This window comes from Gadus chalcogrammus, chromosome 2 (assembly GCF_026213295.1).
Source record: "Gadus chalcogrammus isolate NIFS_2021 chromosome 2, NIFS_Gcha_1.0, whole genome shotgun sequence".
In the NCBI taxonomy this organism is placed as follows: Eukaryota; Metazoa; Chordata; class Actinopteri; order Gadiformes; family Gadidae; genus Gadus; species Gadus chalcogrammus.
This window is the reverse complement of record NC_079413.1, coordinates 21,316,322-21,336,976: the sequence shown is the minus strand read 5'-3', so window position 1 is coordinate 21,336,976 and position 20,655 is coordinate 21,316,322.

The following is a 20,655-nucleotide window of genomic DNA, read 5'->3' as shown; positions in this document are numbered from 1 at the left end:
CAGATTTGAGCACGGTTAGGTGTGAATAACGGCCACGGCCACGGCCAGATGGCCTAGTGTGAGTGCAACCTTAGTCACCAAACTCAAACATCTAGGTCTTAATACATCTTTCTGCTCCTGGGTTCTCAGCTTTTTGACGGACAGGCCACAGGCGGTGAAGATTGGGAGCTGCATGTCGAATACTGTCACTCTCAATATTGGTGCCCCCCTAGGATGTGTTCTAAGCCCCCTGCTTTATTCCCTATACACCCATGATTGTACAGCCAATTACAACTCAAACTCTACTGTCAAATTTGCGGATGATACAGTAGTGATTGGACTCATCTCCAACCACGATGTTACAGCCTACCTAAATGAAATTAAGATGCTGACCTCATGGTGCAATGACAACAGCCTTGAATTAAACATTGCCAAAACAAAGGAATTGGTGGTTGACTTCAGAAGGGTCCAGCCGAGGCTACATCACAAACCACTAAACATCCATGGTGCCCTGGTGGAGACAGTGATTCACTTTAAATATCTGGGAGAAGTCATCTCTAAGGACCTTTCATGGACATCACACACCTCCAACCTGCTGAAAAAAGCAAGACGGCGTCTGTACCATCTTAGAAAGCTGAACAAATTCAGAATATCCAGAGAGCTGCAGAAAACATTCTACTCAGCAACAATAGAGTCTGTTATTTATGAAAATACCACAACCTGGTAAGGAAATAGCAACTCTCGAGTTGGCTGGCAATAAGAATAAGAAGGCCTTGCATAGAGTCATCAGGTTTTCAGAGAAAATCACCAACACTGCACTCCCTGGACTTCACTAGGCGTTGCCTGTCAAGGGCAAATACAATTTTAAAGGACTGTCATCACCCAGGCCATAAAATGTTTCAATGGTTGCCCTCTGGAAAGAGGCTTTGTTCTCAAAAAGCCAGAACAGAGAGACTGAGAAAAAGTTTTTTCCCCCAAGCCATAGGGACAATGAATGCATAATTACCCCTCTTCATAAACTTATTTTATTTTATTTAATCCAATCTTACTTTTCTATTATTATTATACTTTGCACAGTTGGGAGTTGCAGTCCCAATCCCCATTTCACTGCTTTTTGTTTCTCAAATTAAGCATGTGACAAATAAATACTTAAATGTCAAATGTGAAATCTAAATGCTATATCTAAACCTAAATCTTAAATTTATATCTAAATGTTAAGTGTTCAATCTAAATGTTATATATAAATCTAAATGTTGAATCTTAATGTTAGATCAAAATCAAAAACTTTAATGTATATCTAAATCTAAATGTTGAATCTTAATGTTAGATCAAAATCAAAAACTTTAATGTATATCTAAATGTTACATTTTATATAGAAATGTATCTAAATCTAAATCTTGAATTAATATCTAAATGTGTCGCCAAGTATGAAGCAAAATATTTAGAAAATATTCAAATCCCAAAGGAAACCACGCCCACTGCAGTGGCTTCAAATCGTGCAGCAACGATTGACGTTTTCTCTTTATAGTCGGCTGATCCATGATAAGATGAGATAAGATAGGCTTTATCGTCATTGTACAGTCGCCTTTACAACGAAATTTGGAGTGCCAACTGAAGGTGAATTACACATACAAAAAACAAGCAATTTGAGTAAAAAATTATAAAAAAATAAGACAGAAATCACAAGGAAAACATTTGGAACAAGACAAGGACAGGCGTGGTGAATAATAAAAATAAAATGTAAAAGGCCGTAAGCATATTCCACTTTATAGAAAGTGAGGTATATGTGTTTAATGTTTTATGTTTTATAAGTGTTAAGTGTCCTGATTGCCCAAGGAACAAAGCTGTTGTTCAGTCTGTTGGTTCTGCTCTTCAGGCTCCTGTACCTCCTACCAGAGGGCAGTAGGCTGAGCAGGTGGTGGCCGGGATGGAGGTGGTCACGGATGATCTTTCTTGTTCTTGAGATGCATCGAAAGCTGGCGATGTCATCCAAGGTGGGCAAAGGAGAGCCAATCGTTTTTTCAGCTGACCTTATCACCCTCTGCAGCCTTTTTCTGTCAGCCACTGTGTAGCCAGCATACCACACAGTGATGGAGTAGGCCAGCACACTCTTGATGGTGGAGCGGTAAATGGTCCTCCTCCAGTGACCATTCATGTGGTGAGGGGCGGGAGCAGCTCTGTGTCTCCTGAAATCCATTATAACCTCCTTTGTTTTTTTTGTGTTAAGGGTCAGGTTGTTGGCAGCACACCACTCCACCAGCCGCTGCACCTCATCCCTACAGACCAACTCGTCTCCTCTGGTTATAAGCCCCACCAGTCGTATAATCCCTATAGGCCAACTCCTCTCCTCCGGTTATGAGCCCCACCACAGTTGTATAATCCCTATAGGCCGACTCGTCTCCTCCGGTTATGAGCCCCACCACAGTCATACCATCCGCAAATTTGACTATTGTGTTGGGGTGGGTGGGAGTACAGTAATGTGTGTAGATGGCATACAGGAGAGAGCCTTGTGGGGATGCCAATTTTGACAGACTGCGGTCGATTTGTGAGAAAATCTTTTATCCAGCCAGTTTGCGGGGGGGGGGGGTGGGGGGGGGGGGGGGAGTCCAGGGCAGTCAGCTTGCTCCCAAGGATGTCAGGGATGATGGTATTAACCTGTTAAGGCCTATTTCACAGGCCTCCTGCCCGAAATGACATGCCCATAATGAATAGAGTATGCCTCCACAACTACAACGACTATATGAATAAAATTGGTTTCAAAAAGAAGGTAACACCTGTGAGGTGGCTGCAGAAGTGTCAGAATCAATATAGATGTTACTGTGTCAGAGTAAATTCAGCTAGAACATAGTAAGAAATGTCAATTTTCAATCTTCGCCTAGAGAAAACACATTATTTAGAGTGAATACCACCTTGAAATGATGGGATAGTAGCCCAGAACCTTTAGGGAAACATATAACAACATCTGATGAGTACCCTGTTCCAGGATAAATGCTAATAAAGTGAATAAAGTGATTTTAGAGAGGTTTTAGTACAGGTAGGTCCAGACGGACTAAATGGTGCCATTGGGGCACTTTTGGGAACCATCAGTGCCATTTGACCTTTCTAAGGTACCAGACTGTAAAACTAATTTTATTTCACTGACATATCACTATCGGTATTCATTCCATCCAAATTCAACAGTTTTGAAAATTCACCCAGACCTCTGTACATTTTCCCAGTCAAAGAAAACTATACAATCGAAATGAAGTTTGACTCCAACTGGAGTAGATATATTTGAGAACAACATATAATAAAACCAAACTGTAAAAACAAAGGCAAGAAGCTAAAAACTACAATCACTAGGGATATATATAGATATAGATATAGATATATATATACACAGAGGTGGGGGTGCTGACACTGGAGCAGGAGCAGTCGATGAAGGTGGCTCATAATCAGCATCATCATCACTGTGGAACCCAAGAAGAAGAAAGAAAAGAATGTTACTTCAAACAGACAAGTAACAATATGTTGGGGTAAACAAGACCTGTACTGGGGAAGTCAACTAACAATCCAGTTTGCACCAGTTTGAGTGTGTGCATTTACTAAATTCATTGCAGGATAAAAAATCAAATCCAAGTTTATCCATCACTTGCACAGCAATGCTTGGTTTGCTAGGTCCTCTCAACAATGCAAAAAGGAATAAAGGGAAGAAAGGATAGAGATAGTATCAAATAAAGTATGTACAAAATATTGACAATGATAATTGATGCAAACAATATCATAAATATAAGGCAAAGAGTACCGGTAGTGAGTGTGTGGAATGAGTAGAGTGAGTAGGGTGATCGATAGATAGATAATATCTAATAAGGTGATAGATCGTCAATTTGACACCAAATCAATTAGTAATCGATAAGAGATTACATACCTTTCCGGTGATGGAATTCGATATTCTGAATCACTGTTGTCCGTGTCCAGTTCTGGCAACAGCAAGTCACTGTCGTCAGGCGACGACTCGACAGGGACTACAGTAGCCCCACTGTCGTTAGTAATGATAGCGAATGCCTCCGTAAAAGTATAGGTCTTTCTCCTGCCTGCCATTATTTATTTTAAAATAATAACAAATAGAAGAAAAAGGCAAGAAAATACAAAATAACTAGCTAACTAGAAATGCAAACGTTGTAATAAGCGTGTAGTAGGAGCGTATGTCTCTATCTAGCCGGAGTGTCTGAATAGTGTTCAGAAAGTTCTCGGTGCTTCTGGCGCGAATTATGCTGTCCTTCCAGTCAAACCCGGGAAGATATCATGGGTATCCATTGGTCAATTTGGATGATTGACCCCTCTATCGAACCGTTAGAGCCAATAGAGTCGAGGGACAGTCAAATCGAGGGACCCAAATTCATGTAAAAAAACACAATTCGCCAATCAAAAGTATCACATTGTATAACGTTTTTTATCTGTTTATTTATTTTGCTCTTCTTTGGCTGCTAGTTCAGTGAGTTTTCGTCGTAGAGGGACAGCATGTCTGGCTGTCTACCCGGGACATTCCGCCCAGGGTGTTGTCTCGGAAACTTGCCCCCCGCTTCATTGGTCCTTACCCCATTGAGAGAATGATTGGCCCCGCTGCTGTCCGTATAAAACCCCTCCTCCACCGCAAGTCATTCGTGGCTCAGAGACCTTCACTGTTCACCAGCTCTTAGAGGTCCGTCGTCTGGGCCGCGGCCTCCAGTTCCTAGTGGACTGGGAGGGTCACAGTCCAGAAGAAAGGTGCTGGGTTCCAGCTCGTGACATTTTTGACCATTAAAAACTTTCTGGAGAAACATCCAGTTCCCCCAGTTAAGACGCCAGGATGTGTCCGTAGGAGGGGGGGTAGCAAAAAGCAAAATACAGCGCACTCATGGCTCGTTTTGTAGATTTGAAAACTAAAGCAAATAAAACGGAGATAGAGACGGAGACTTTGACCGAAATGGAAATTGAGCTGGCCAAATTAAATGACGTATCATTTTGCCTTCGCCTACAGGCAGGTATGGGGGATACAGCATGTCCTACCAATGTACATAACCTGGCAGGTATACAGAAAAAGAAACTCGAAAATAAGCATGGGGGCCCAATACTAAATGAAAATGGTCTTTTAATAGAATATGAGAAAACAAAAAGGGAGAAGATTAGAGAAATGTGTGAAAAACTATAGAAAATGTGATATTAATATGTCAAGCTTGCAGTCTTTTCTCGGCTCCATTATTTTGAACGGGGTCGACCTTATTTCAGAGGGTGGGGGTAATCACTTCTGATAAAGTAAGAGAAGCAATTTCTCAGTTACGTAATGGAAAGTCACCAGGGCCAGATGGCCTTCCTAATGAGTTTTACCTCTCTTGCTCAGACATGTTGGTAGACTTGCTAACCTCAGCTTTTAATGGCGGAATCAAAGCAGGCAAGATGCACACATCCTTTTATCATGGTGTGATATCGTTAATATATAATCTAGATAATTGGAGGCATGTCACAATTATGAATGTAGATTATAAGATTTTAGCGAAAATAGTAGCAAACAGGCTAAATGATGATCTAGAGAAGCTTGTGGAAAAGGAACAGACATGTGCCATTAGGGGGAGGCTAATGTGGGACAACTTAGGTCTTTAAGAGACATTACCAGTGGGAATCTAAAAGATGAGTTATTTTTGATAAGCCTTGACCAGAAAAAAGCTTTTGATTATATATCTAGAGAATACTTGTGGGAAGTGCTAAGGGCTTATGGTTTTAAACAAGAACTTATTAATATTATTAAATTGTTATATGTAGAATCCACGGTCCAAATAAACGTTAATGGGGTCTTAACGGATTCATTTGCAATCAAGAGGGGGGTAAAACAAGGGTGCCCCCTCTCAGCAGCTCTCTACTTTCTCGCTATTAACCCTTTATTAAGCAAGATTAAGAACGTTAAAAGGCTCTCAGGTATTTACGCTAGTGGTGGCGAGCGAGTAGTTGTCTTGGCCTATCCCGACGACATTACCATCATAATTAAAAACGGTAAACAATTTAATAATGTTAATGAGCACTTGTCACTATATGAAGAGGTCTCTGGGTCCAAACTAAACCATGACAAGACAGAAGGTGTCTGGTTCGGGAGGAGTGAGGCAAAACCAATAATAGATATAAAAGATAAAGATACAATGCCAATCCTGGGCATAAAGTTCAGTAGGAACGATTGTTATGGAGAAAACTGGAATGAAAAAGATAAAGAAATTAAAGAAGAACTGGATACTCAGCTGGTCTCAAATCTGCAAACCGTAATATTAAAAATAAAATCCTCATGGCCAAAATTCAGTTCAAAAACAACCTGGAGCACAAGTTTAGCAGCATGAACACTAAAGAAGCCTTTCAGATGGTCAACACACTCACCGGTTACAAACCCACTCACAGCAAAACAAAATTACACACCACAGCTCTCCCCACTGAACTGAACACATTTTTCAACCGGTTTGACTCACATGATTTTACAAATGACTGCATGCAAGCACTGCAGGCTCTCCCCCCAATAGACCCCAATGAGCCTGCTCCCTTCACAGTGGAGGAAGTTCGCCACCAGCTCAGCCGGTGCAACCCATCCAAGGCCCCAGGACCCGACGGCATCCCAGCGAGGGTGCTGAAGACCTGTGCCACAGAACTGGCTCCAATCGCCCACTCCCTCTTCTGCCAATCATACGTAACAGCCACAATACCCCTCCTCTGGAAAAGTGCAACCATAATCCCGGTACCCAAAAAACCACGACCCACCGTACCAAGTCACTACCGCCCCATCGCCCTCACACCCATAATCATGAAATGTTTCGAAAAACTGCTGCTCAGGACCATCCTTCCATCCGTCAAACCTCACCTGGATCCCCTTCAATTTGCATACAGGGAAAAAAGGGGCACAGAGGACGCCGTCGCCTGCCTGCTGCATCCTGTCCTCCAGCACCTGGACTCCTCAGGCAATTTCGCCAAAATTCTATTCGTGGACTTCAGCTCCGCCTTCAACACCATCCAGAGACACCTGCTCATCCAGAAGCTTCACCACCTCAACACTCCACCCATCCTGATCCATCTCCTGCACAACTTCCTCAGCGACAGACGGAAAGCTGTTCGGGTAGGCACAACCACATCACCCACACTCACCTCCAACACCGGAGCCCCTCAGGGCTGCGTGCATAGCCCTTTCCTCTACACCCTGTACAGCAATGACTGCACCAGCCCCTCCCACACCACCACCTTCCTCAAATACTCTGATGACACTGCCATCCTCGCCCTCCTATCAGATAATAACTCTATCAGATTACCACAACACTGTCACTCACTTCTCCCAATGGTGCACACATAACTTCCTCCATCTCAATGTAGCCAAAACAAAATAAATAACAATAGGTAACCCATCTCCCCAGCCCCCCACTATCATCAACAATGATACAGTAGAAACAGTTGACAGCTTTAAATACCTTGGACTCACTCTGGACAATAAACTCACTTTCGACCAGCACACAACGGACATTCAAAAAAGGAGCCAGCAAAGACTGTATGCCATCCGCAAACTCAAAGGACTCTATGTTGCCCCCCCCATCTCCTCCTTCTGTTATATCAAAGTATTGTCCAACCCATTCTGCTCTACTTTTCCACCTGCTTCTTTAACATGCTCACTGTCAAAAACGGGTCAAACTTACACGTGTCACAAATATAGCTGCCAAATTAATTGGTCTCCCCATACCCACACTGTCAGAGCTCAATACAAAGGCCATCTCACGCATTGCATCCACAATAGCACTGGACAACACTCACCCTCTCAACTGCCACTTCACTGTCATGCCCTCTGGACGCAGGTATAGGTCCCTGTTGTGCAGGAGGGCTCGCTTCGGCAAAAGCCTGGTGGCTGCAGCCATAACAGCACTCAATAAAAGGCCAAGATAAATCACCCCCAGTCCTACTCTGTAGATGTTTATGTAGATATGTGTAGATGTTTATTTGTTTCTGTCTATTGTCTGTCGGCGTGCGGCCCAAATATGTAATGTACTGTGACGTGAAGAAAAATTTCCCCTTGGGGACAATAAAGTCGAAAGAAAGAAAGAAAGATAAATGGGAAAATAAATCATGTAGCTATAGGGCCAGGATATTAATCATAAAAACATGTGTTGTGTCAAAGCTGCTGTTCTTGGCAACCATTTTTCCTCCTAAGGACCAGACACTTAAAAAGATAAATAAAATGCTTGTTCATTTCATTTGGGGAAACACAAGGGAGGTTACAAAGAGAGAGCTTTTATATAAAAACAAAAAAAACGTGGCTCGGAGCTGTGGACCTGGGGCTAAAATTGAGAATTGCATTTTGTAAAAACATTGCATCTGGTTTTAAAAGAAAGGCTGTTTGGATAGGTGAGGCCTTGAGCTGGACCAAAAAGAGGGGTCGTGCTAGAAGTTCACTGCCTTATTTTAAAGTAATGTATGGTGATCTTATAGATAAATCGGTACATCTGAATATTGACTGGCTTGGAACGCCCAGTAAAAATATATATATTATTGTGTGTAATGACTTGTATGGCGACATTTTCCCCTATAAATATCTAGATGATGCTGAAAAGCAGGTGTGTCTGAAAAACATATGGAGCAAAACTATATCTGAAAAAAAGAGGGACGTAATGTGGCTGGTCTCAGTAAGGAGACTAGCAGTTAGAGCAGTGGTAAAGTGGAGCTGTTTCGTTAAAACTGTTAAATGTCCGATTCATAATTGTGATGAAGATGAATCAGTTGAGCACCTGCTTGTAGACTGCCGCAGATCACAGTATGTCTGGGGAAAAAGTCACAGATTGGTTTTAACGTTAATGTCACATATAAAGCTGCTATGTATGGAGTTTTCGAGGAACGCATGTCTGCCATGGATCAGGCCTTTTATTGGTCCGTGGTGTGCACCGTCATCAACAAACTGTGGAACACTAGGTGCGCCATGGTTATACAACAGGAATCCATCTCGGGAGAGGTGGTATTCAAACTGACTCAAACTGAGCTAAAAAGACAACAAACTCTTGACTCCAGGGAAAAAAGAATGAGGCCATGGCACTTATTGACATGGTGAATTATTATTATTATTTTTTTTTTCAAATGTGTTGTATTCAAATGTGTATTTTCTTGTATCTTCTTGAATTGAATTGTAAATCCTGCATAATTTAAATAAAAATATATTAAAAAGCAAGGGAGGGCAAACAGGCTAAATGATGATCTAGAGAAGCTTGTGGAAAAGGAACAGACATGTGCCATTAAGGGGAGGCTAATGTGGGACAACTTGGGTATTTTAAGAGACATTACCAGTGGGAATGTAAAAGATGAGTTATTTTTGATAAGCCTTGACCAGAAAAAAACTTTTGATTATATATCTAGAGAATACTTGTGGGAAGTGCTAAGGGCATATGGTTTTAAATAAGAACTTATTAATATTATTAAATTGTTATATGTAGAATCCACGGTCCAAATAAACGTTAATGGGGTCGTAACGGATTCATTTGCAATCAAGAGGGGGGGAAAACAAGGGTGCCCCCTCTCAGCAGCTCTCTACATTCTCGCTATTAACCCTTTATCAAGCAAGATTAAGAACGATAAAAGGCTCTCAGGTATTAACGCTAGTGGTGGCGAGCGAGTAGTTGTCTTGGCTTATGCCGACGACATTACCATCATAATTAAAAACAGTAAAGAATTGAATATTGTAAATGAGCACTTGTCACTATATGAAGAGATATCTGGGTCCAAACTAAACCATGACAAGACAGAAGGTGTCTGGTTCGGGAGGAGTGAGGCAAAGCCAATAATAAATATAAAAGATAAAGATACAATGTCAATCCTGGGCATAAAGTTCAGTAAGAACGATTGTTATGGAGAAAACTGGAATGAAAAAGATAAAGAAATTAAAGAAGAACTGGATAAATGGGAAAATAAATCATGTAGCTATAGGGCCAAGATATTAATCATAAAAACATGTGTTGTGTCAAAGCTGCTGTTCTTGGCAACCATTTTTACTCCCAAGGACCCGACATTTAAAAAGATAAATAAAATGCTCGTTAATTTCATTTGGGGAACCACAAGGGAGGTTACAAAGAGAGCTTTTATATAAAAACAAAAAAAACAGGGGGCTCGGAGCTGTGGACCTGGGGCTAAAATTGAGAATTGCATTTTGTAAAAACATTGCATCTGATTTTAAAAGAAAGGCTGTTTGGATAGGTGAGGCCTTGAGCTGGACCAAAAAGAGGGGTCGTGCTAGAAGTTCACTGCCTTATTTTAAAGTAATGTATGGTGATCTTAGAGAAATCGGTACATCTGAATATCGACTGGCTTGGAACACCCAGTAAAAACATATATACTATTGTGTGTAATGACTTATATGGTGGCATTTTCCCCTATAAATATCTAGACGATACTGAAAAGCAGGTGTGTCTGAAAAACATTTGGAGCAAAACTATATCTGAAAAAAAGAGAGACGTAATGTGGCTGGTCTCAGTAAGGAGACTAGCAGTTAGAGCAGTGGTAAAGTGGAGCTGTTTCGTTAAAACTTAAATTTATAATTCATAATTGTGATGAAGATGAATCAGTTGAGTACCTGCTTGTAGACTGCCAGAGATCACAGTATGTCTGGGGAAAAATGTCACAGATTGGTTTTAACGTTAATAACACATATAAGGCTGCTATGTATGGAGTTTGAGGAACGCATGTCTGCCATGGATCAGGACTTTTATTGGTCCGTGGTGTGCATCTTCCTCAACAAACTGTGGAACACTAGGTGCGCCATGGTTATGCAACAGGAATCCATCTCAGGAGAGGTGGTATTCAAACAGATTCAAACTGAGCTAAAAAGACAACAAACTCTTGACTCCAGAGAAAAAAGAATGAGACCATGGCACTTATTGACATTGTGAAACTATTCAAATGTGTTGTATTCAAATATGTATTTTCTTGAATTGATTTGTAAAACCTGCATAATTTAAATAAAAAGAGAGAGGGGTCATGTTTCCCCGAAGGTCCGCTAGGCATTGGAAAAAACTACTTAATTCATCGTTCAGATCTACTTTATTTTATTTCATGATCATAATACCCAACAATATATTTTGGGTATTATAATATAGTTTGTTTCCGTCGTCCTCCATCGCTCGATTCAACAATATATTTTGGCACTTTTTATGATTCCCGGATCAGACTGCAGAAAAAGCCTTGGACTTTCCTATCGCCAACATGCCTCTGTACTCGAATATCTCAGGCACGGAGACTGGGAAATGCACAGACTGCACCAAACTGCAACAGACAGTGGCTTTATTTGCAACGAGACTAGCAGCATTAGAAAAATGCAAAGGACTCCTCCAGGATACAGTGCCGATGGGTGAGTTTGCTGAGCTCACTCAGACCTATATACAGCAAGATGATCAAAGCTACACTGTATCCTTCCCGAAGCTGGACAAGAGAGAGACAGTTCCAGCTGCGTCTCACTGGCACAGAGTCAGCGCTAAGCCAAAACAACATACCAAAGTGAATCAACAAGTTCACTCAACGCCAAATGCTAAGCTACCCAAAGCTAAAGTTACATGTATCAGCCGGATTAGCCCGTCACTGAAATTAACCCTGCCACTGAAGAACCGGTTCCTGCCACTTCAAGAGTCCACGAACGCGCCTGCCACCCATGCACCCTTGAGCCCCGAGATGCGTCCGGACGGACAGTGCGGACAGAGACGGAACAAGATCCAGTCGCCATGGAGGCGAGCTGCGCATGCGTCGGCCACCTGTGCACCCCTGACCCCTGAAATGTGTCCGGACAGATGGTACGGACAGAGATGGAGCATGAACCAGTCGCCACGGAGACGGGCTGCGCATGTGTCTGCCACCGTCCAACAAGGGCCCATCTCAGAGAAAGCAGATGAACCAGACACTCTGATCATAGGAGACTCAACCATCAAGTATATAACAAGTAAGAAGATCAAAACATGCAACTTCCCAGATGGAATGGTTATTGATATCAACCAGAAACTAGCCAAAATCATATTGGAAAACCCCAAAATCTCACAGATTATTGTGCATGCAGGATTTAATGATATTCAAATAGAACAGTCAGAACTTCTGAAGAGGGATTACACTGATCCATTGGATACACTGGACAAAATACACATTAATTCATTCATCAGTGGACCCATACCAGCAGTTGACAGGGGAATAAACAGATTCAGTCGTCTACTTGCACTGAATACATGGCTTTCCAGAGTCTGCAATGAAATAGGACGGGGCTTTATTGACAATTTCTTATTCTGGGGGCGCAAATATCTTTTCAGAGCAGATGGCCTACACCCAAACAGGTTAGGTTCAAAACTGTTGAGGGACAATCTTCTCTTCTCGCTTTCCCACAAATCTCCATGGTCTGACGCACAGGCCACAGTCAGAGCACAGGTTGAGAAGAAGCAAGACTACAGCCTCCCCCACACATCTACTCTGCCACTATCTGACACACAGATAGACAGCCCACAGACCTTGAAGAGAGACAACAGCCCGCCAGACGCCATCAACCCTGTGCCTTCCCCCATCGCTGATGCTGGCTTGGCGAGGAACGGCCACCCCCCTCCTCTGCATTCCCCCATCGACGATGACCTCCAGCCTCATCTCTCCCATAGCTTCAACAACAACTCCAGCCCCAATGACTCCTCCCTTTGCGATTTTCCAGCCGAATTTAAGAAACTGGAATATGTTGGCATCAAACTTGCATCTGTGTCAATGATAGCATTGCCACGTCATGGCCACAGGCTGGTAACACCCAAGAGGATGGCGCCCCAGCCCCCCCCCCCCCTGTACTGATAGTAGTCCTGATTATTACTGAGACAAAAAAGGGTTCAGCCGTAGACACAGTATAAAGGAAGTTTCACATAATCTGCTGAACCCAAGGTTGCCTACGTCAAAGCAGGGCAACTTTTGCATTCATGCTGTAACCACTAAGAGAGTAAACAAAGGGAAACTTAGACAAACTGCTAACCTCACAAATCTCATATCTATTGCCTCCAAACCAAAAACAACCTTAAAGCCTATCAACAACACCATCAGGATGGCACTACTTAATGTGAGGTCTCTTAATAACAAATCATTTTTAGCCAATGATTTTATTACCACTTCTACACTGGATTTTATGTTTTTAACTGAAACATGGCTGGAACAAATTAACAGTGCAACCGTTCTGATAGAGACAGCTCCTCCCAACTATAACTTTTTTGATGCATGTAGATCTGGAAAAAGAGGTGGAGGGGTTGCTGCTATATTTAAAAATGTATTTCAGGGGAAACAGATGTTGTTTGGTGATTTTCCATCGTTCGAATACCTTAGTGCTGTATCTGTGACTGATCCTTCCTTGTCTGACCACTTTTGTGTTTTCTTTAACATATCGTTTATTCCCGACATAGACAAAATCAAACAGTCAAAAAAAGGTATATCAATTAAGATTCTTATGTCCTTTTTAAAAAGGCCATCTCCTTGCTACCACCTCTAAACCCATGTTCTGCTGATGAAACTGTAATTTGAAAATTTTGAAAGTCATAGATGTCATTGCACCTTATAAGGTTAAAACGATTTCTGGAAAGCAAAAGGCACCCTGGAGAAAAGCTGCTTCTGTAACAGCACAGAAAAAAAGAATGCAGGAAGGTTGAACGCATCTGCCGTAAAACAAAACTTCATATTCACCATGATATCTATAAAGAGAGCCTCCGTGCCTACAATTTAGATATAAAAAATGCTAGAGAAACATTTTTCTCCAATATTATAAAAAACAACACTAATAATGCAAAAACCCTATTTGCAACTGTTGACAGACTGACCAACCCCCCCTACACAAATTCCACCTGATCTTTTTATACTGATAAAATTGAAGGTATCATACGCGTCATCAATATCTCCACTTCAAACCAAAATGTTGTACTACCACCCTGTTCAGGCAAAAGTAACGTGGCAAGGATGGCATGCTTTAATGTTGTAGACTCTCAAAATCTTGTGGAAACTGACACAACTAAAGCCATCCACCTGTTACCTTGATACTATACCTACCAACCTCTTTAAGAATGTTTTCGACTGCCAAGCAGTAGACATATTGCAGATAGTTAACAACTCTCTCCAGTCAGGCAATTTCCCAAAAGCTTTGAAAACTGCAGTTATTAAACCCCTTTTAAAAAAGCGGAGCCTAGATGCCTCTATTATTAACAACTACAGACCAATATCAAATCTACAATTCATAAGTAAAATCATTGAGAAAGTTGTCCTCCAGCAACTTAATCACTTCCTGGCATCAACTGGTTGCTATGACACCTTCCAATCAGGATTTAGACCCCTGCACAGCACTGAGACCGCCCTCATTAAACGACATCCGTCGTAACACAGACTCTGGCAAAACCTCAATACTAATGTTACTTGACCTCAGTGCTGCATTCGACACTGCAGACCATACATTACTTCTGGACCAGTTAGAAAACTGGGTGGGGCTTTCAGGCACCGTCTTAAATTGGTTCAGGTCCTACCTACAAAATAGGAACTACTTTGTTTCCATTGGCGACTTTGTATCAGAATCAACCAACGTGACATGTGGAGTCCCACAAGGTTCGATCTTAGGACCCTCTTTATTCAACATCGACATGCTCCCACTAGGGCAAATCATGCAAAATAACGATATTGACCATCATTGCTATGCTGATGACACGCAAATCTATGTATCGCTATCACCAAATGACTATCGGCCCATAGATCTGCTGTGCCAGTGCATTGAGCAAGTGAAAGAATGGATGTGCCGAAATTTCCTTCAACTAAATGACAAAACAGTGATAATTGTATTTGGTTCTAAAACGGAAAGGCTGAAAGTAACCCAACACCTTCACTCTCTGTCCCTGAAAACCTCAATCAAAGCCAGAAATATAGGGGTTATCATGGATTCAGATTTACATTTCGACAGTCACATCAAATAAGTTACAAAATCGGCATAATATCACCTTAAAAATGTAGCAAGACTTAGAGGGCTCATGTCCACCGAGACTTACAAAACTTGTACAAGCCTTTATCACTAGTAAGCTTGATTACTGCAATGGTCTCCTTACAGGTCTCCCAAAACAAACTGAGGAAGCTTCAGCTTGTTCAGAATGCTGCTGCTAGAGTTCTAACAAAGACCAAAAAATGTGATCATATTACACCAATTCTGAAATCGTTACATTGGCTTCCTGTAGGTCAGAGATTGATTTTAAAATCATGTTGCTAACCTATAAATCCCTACATGGTTTAGGCCCAAAATAGTTAACTGATATGCTTCCACTACATCAGCCTTCTAGACCACTAAGATCCTCTGAGACCAATCTGTTAATTATCCCCAGAGTAAACACAAAACATGGGAAAGCAGGATTTAGTTACTATGCAACAAATAGCTGGAATAAACTCCCAGAGGATTTAAGACTTGCCCCAACTCTGAGCACCTTTAAAACCAGACTGAAGACTTTTATGTTTGCTATAGCTTTCTGCTAAATCTTAAATACATTGCACTTTCTAAAAAGCTTTTTTAACTTTGCCTTTATTTCTATTTTAATACTAAAATGCCTTTTTAACTTTCTACTTTCTTTGCATATGTTTTCTTTTACTTATCTATTATTTTATTTTATTGTATGACAATGTTTACATGTGAAGCACTTTGAGTCTGCCTTGTGTAAGAAAAGTGCTATATAAATAAAGTTGCCTTGCCTAAAAAGCAAGGGAGGATTGTCTTCCTCGGAGGTCTAGAGCACGAGACCAGAGGTCTCGTGCTCTAAATCTTTTATGGCATCATCTTTCGCATCCCAGTTTGCTCACAACTGGGCTAGTTTGAAATATACAGGCGAAGCAGATCTACCCTCACGGGAGTATGTTGGTAAAGAACTTTTGTTTGAATCCAACCTTTTGTGTGCCCGTGACGTACATTCATTCATCGCCCTGCCTAACCGGCGCGAGTTTGAATTATGTTTCTATCAGCAAGCTACACTCCGTCGCTTCTTGGAGCAGTATGCTGCTGAGAGTCAGCAGGATAAATGGAAATTCTGGTCCATTGACTCCTCAGTCAGTATTGGTAGAGTTAACCTCGTGGTTAAGTTCTGGACCGGCCGTGTGTCAGATCACGACGTTGAGCTGTATCTGAAGCGATACTGTAACCTACTGGAGAAGCCGTATGTGGGGGGACGTGTGACGTCTGGCCTGCAGGGGGAGTATGGGCAGGTTGGGAGCGCACCGGATTGGCTGGGGGGGTTGGACCTGAGGGTGAGCAGGTGTCAGCACTCAGGCCAATCAGGGAGTGTTTGTATTTATGTGCCTGCTTTGTGGTTAGTAGGGAAACCGGGGAGCAGAGAGAGAGAGGTCCAACGCGTTCCGTGCCAGAGATCGCATGCCGTGGATCGCCGAACGCAAGGACTCTCCTGGACATTACTTTCCATTTTAGTTTGAAGTCGCTGTTTTGTTTTGATTTTGCAATAAAGACACTCCCAGTGCGGGAAGACAAACTGTGGCCTCCCTGCGCTCTCTGAACCTGCTACACCGTACAAACCATTAGACCAGTTTGGAATATGGTACAGCATCCGAAAATACAAGGTGGAGCTCAAGCGAGATGCCAACAATCATCTCATGTCTTTGCCCACCTCCGTGTCCCTGGGTCCTTACAACGGCCGTCTTCAGTATCCCGGCCAAGAGATTCGTTGTTTCATATGCAACAGCACGGATCCTCGGGTCAGGGAGTGCCGGGAGGTAAAGTGCTGGAAGTTTGCCAGCCTGGGGCACAAAGCTAATGCCTGCAACAATGATGCGGAGTGCAGTCTATGTGGGCAGCAAGGGCACTCATTTTTCCAATGCCCCCGGAGCTTCAGTAACGTGGCATGGGCACGGAGGAAGTCTCAAGCCGAGGAGCAGTAGAGACAGGTCCTGGCGCTGCTGAGGACCTCCAGACCGGAGCCATCACAAGCTGACGCCAGCGCTTCACAGACAGCAGTCCAGCAGACGGAGCCCGAGGAGAATGCACCGAGAGGAGAGGCGAGGAGGAGCCGAGTCATCACCGAGCAGAGAGGAGTTGGGTGATGACGAGGTGAGAGAGCTGCAGGTGATGGCTGGAGTGAGACCACAACCGCAGCGGGTGCCTATCAGGAGTGGCCGTGGGAGAGCTCAAAGAAGCTCTTTTGCTGCAGCTGCACTGATGAGGGATGCAGCCAGCTCCACAGGGACCCCCGCTCAGGTGGGGAGTCAGCTCAGTCCCTGTGGCCCAGAGGTTGCAGCCGGAGAGGAGACGGAGGAGGCAGTCAGACAGCTGGAGAAGGCCGTCGATGAGATCCTGCCGCCCTGGTCCGACTCCTCAGGCGTTGAGGATGGCGCCGGGATCAGTGAGCAGCGACGGGAGGAGCGAGGTGAGGAGTCGTACGACTCGGCAAGCGAGGAACCGAGCATCAGAAGCCTGACGCCGATGGAGCGTCAAATTTTCGGCAGCGACTCGGACACTAGCGAAGAGGAGGGGACCCCCCTTGTTTCAGCGGAGTCGACAGGAGCTCCCTCACAGGTGAGTGTTTCCCAGAAGCGACAGACGTCGCCTCTAGTAAGTGAAGAAAAAAAACAGAAGAAATGATTTGCTGGTTAACATCACTTTGTCACCATGACTGTACTTTCCATTATAACCTGTAATGTGAGAGGTATCCAGTCCATAAAGAATAGAGAGACTAAGATGTCTGCTCTCCATAATACAAGTTATGACATTATTTGTGCACAAGAGCTACGGTTAACATCACAGGCTGACGTCGAAGACGTGCGTGCCAGGTGTGAAAAAGGCACTTCCATTGTGTCCAGAGGTTGTGATAAAGCTGATGGAGTAGCTATATTGTTTAAAAATAAGGCAGAAATTATTAAGACAAGAGAAATCATTCCAGGGAGGATTTTGTTAGTAGATTGTTTTTATTAACCCATTTAAAAATACGAATTATTAATATATACACAACTCAAGATGCAGCTACTAAAGTGAGGATGTTAAAAAAACTATATGAGCTACTGTCAGTGTGCTTTTACACTGTCCTGAGCGGGGACTTCAACTCGTATACTGAGGCTAATGACAGGATCCCTGTCCCTACGAATCCTCGCAGCAGGAATAGGGAAGGTGATGTTTTGAAAAAAATAAGTGAATCTTGTGGAGTTAAAGATGTTTTTAGAGTGCTGCATCCCTTTGATGTAGGCTCTACTCGGTTCGATCCGCGTATCAAAACGAGGATAGACCGGATATACGTGACTGACATTACACCTGTAAGCTATAAGACTCGGGTTTTGGTCAATTCAGACCACCTGGCTGTAATAGCACTTTTAAAATTTGAAAAGACCGAAAAAAAAGGTTTTTGGAAACTAAGGCCCCGTTCACACGAAGCCGAAACGGGCGAAACCGTTACGGTTTCGATCTATCCGGTTTCGAAGTATCTCCGTAAAGACGAAGCCAAGCGAAACCGGTAGATCTGTAGAAACGCTGTAGTACACATTCAGGCCCATAAGGGGCGCTGCTTCTGGTACAGAAATCCAGAAGAAATTAAATAAGAAGAAGAGGCGAGCATGCGCATAAAGGCAGCCCTTATGCGCATGCTCGCATGTGATTTCTGAGACTCCGCGGGCTTAAGAGCCATTGGCTAGGAGGTCGAGGGGTGGGGCGATGACGTCATGGTTTGCGGTTTCAGTCGGTTTCAGGCGTACACACGAATCCAAAACGAAACCGGGTAGATTTGAAACCACCTCCGAGGGTGGTTTCAGAAGTTTGCGGTTTCGGTCAGCAGATTCGCCGGCTTCGTGTGTACGGAAGGCCGAACCGTACAAGACCTTTGCGGTTTCGCCATGAAATCGGCTTCGTGTGAACGGGGCCTAAATGTTAGCTGTTTAAAGAACAACGATGTAATTACTGAATTAAAAAAAGTAGTAATTACAAAAAGTTTAAAGGTTCCAACCAGGTCCTATTTGGAACTGTAGGAAGTATTAAAAGACAACCGAGATATTTTTTCAAATTTAAATGTAGAATGTTAAACCAGGAGCAAAATGCAAAATACAGCGCACTAATGGCTCGTTTTGTAGATTTTAAAACTAAAGCAAATAAAACGGAGATAGACACAGACTTTGACCGAAATGGAAATTGAGCTGGCCAAATTAAATGTTGTATAATTTTGCCTTCGCCTACAGGCAGCTATGGGGGACACAGCATGTCCTACCAATGTACATAACCTGGCAAGTATACAGAAAAAGAAACTCGAAAATAAGCATGTGGGCCCAATACTAAATGAAAATGGTTTTTTAATAGAAGATGAGAAAACAAAAAGGGAAACGATTAGAGAAATGTGTGAAAACCTGTATAGAAAATGTGATATTAATGTGTCAAGGTTGCAGTCTTTTCTCGACTCCATTATTTTGAATGGGGTTGACCTTATTTCAGAGGGTGGGGTAATTACTTTTAATGAAGTAAGAGAAGCAATTTCTCAGTTATGTAAGGGAAAGTCACCAGGGCCAGATGGCCTTCCTAATGAGTTTTACCTCTCTTGCTCAGACATGTTGGTAGACTTGCTAACCTCAGCTTTTAACGGCGGAATCAAAGCAGGCAAGATGCACACATCCTTTTAAAAAGATGTAATATCGTTTATAAATAAAAAGGGGCCCTCTCCAAATCTAGATAATTGGAGGCAGGTCACAATTATGAACGTCGATTATAAGATTTTAGCGAAAATAGTAGCAAACAGGCTAAATGATGATCTAGAGAAGCTTGTGGAAAATGTGCCATGTGCCATTAAGGGGAGGCTAATGTGGGACAACTTATGTATTTTAAGAGACATTACCAGTGGGAATGTAAAAGATGAGATCTTTTTGATAAGCCTTGACCAAAAAAAAGCTTTTGATTATGTATCTAGAGAATAATTGTGGGAAGTGCTAAGGGCATATGGTTTTAAAGAAGAACTTGTTCATATTATTAAATTGTTATAAGTAGAATCCACGGTCCAAATAAACGTTAATGGGGTCGTAACGGATTCATTTGCAATCAAGAGGGGGGGAAAACAAGGGTGCCCCCTCTCAGCAGCTCTCTACATTCTCGCTATTAACCCTTTTTTAAGCAAGATTAAGAACGATAAAAGGCTCTCAGGTATTAACGCTAGTGGTGGCTAGCGAGTAGTTGTCTTGGCTTATGCCGGCGACATTACCATCATAATTAAAAACAGTAAAGAATTGAATATTGTTAATGAGCACTTGTCACAATATAAAGAGATCTCTGGGTCCAAACTAAACCATGACAAGACAGAAGGTGTCTGGTTCGGGAGGCTTGAGGCAAAGCCAATAATAAATATAAAAGATAAAGATACAATGTCAATCCTGGGCATAAAGTTCAGTAGGAACGATTGTTATGGAGAAAACTGGAATGAAAAAGATAAAGAAATTAAAGAAGAACTGGATAAATGGGAAAATAAATCATGTAGCTATAGGGCCAAGATATTAATCATAAAAACATGTGTTGTGTCAAAGCTGCTGTTCTTGGCAACCATATTTCCTCCTAAGGACCAGACACTTAAAAAGATAAATAAAATGCTTGTTAATTTCATTTGGGGAAACACAAGGGTTACAAAGAGAGCTTTTATATAAAAACAAAAAAACGGGGGGCTCGGAGCTGTGGACCTGGGGCTAAAA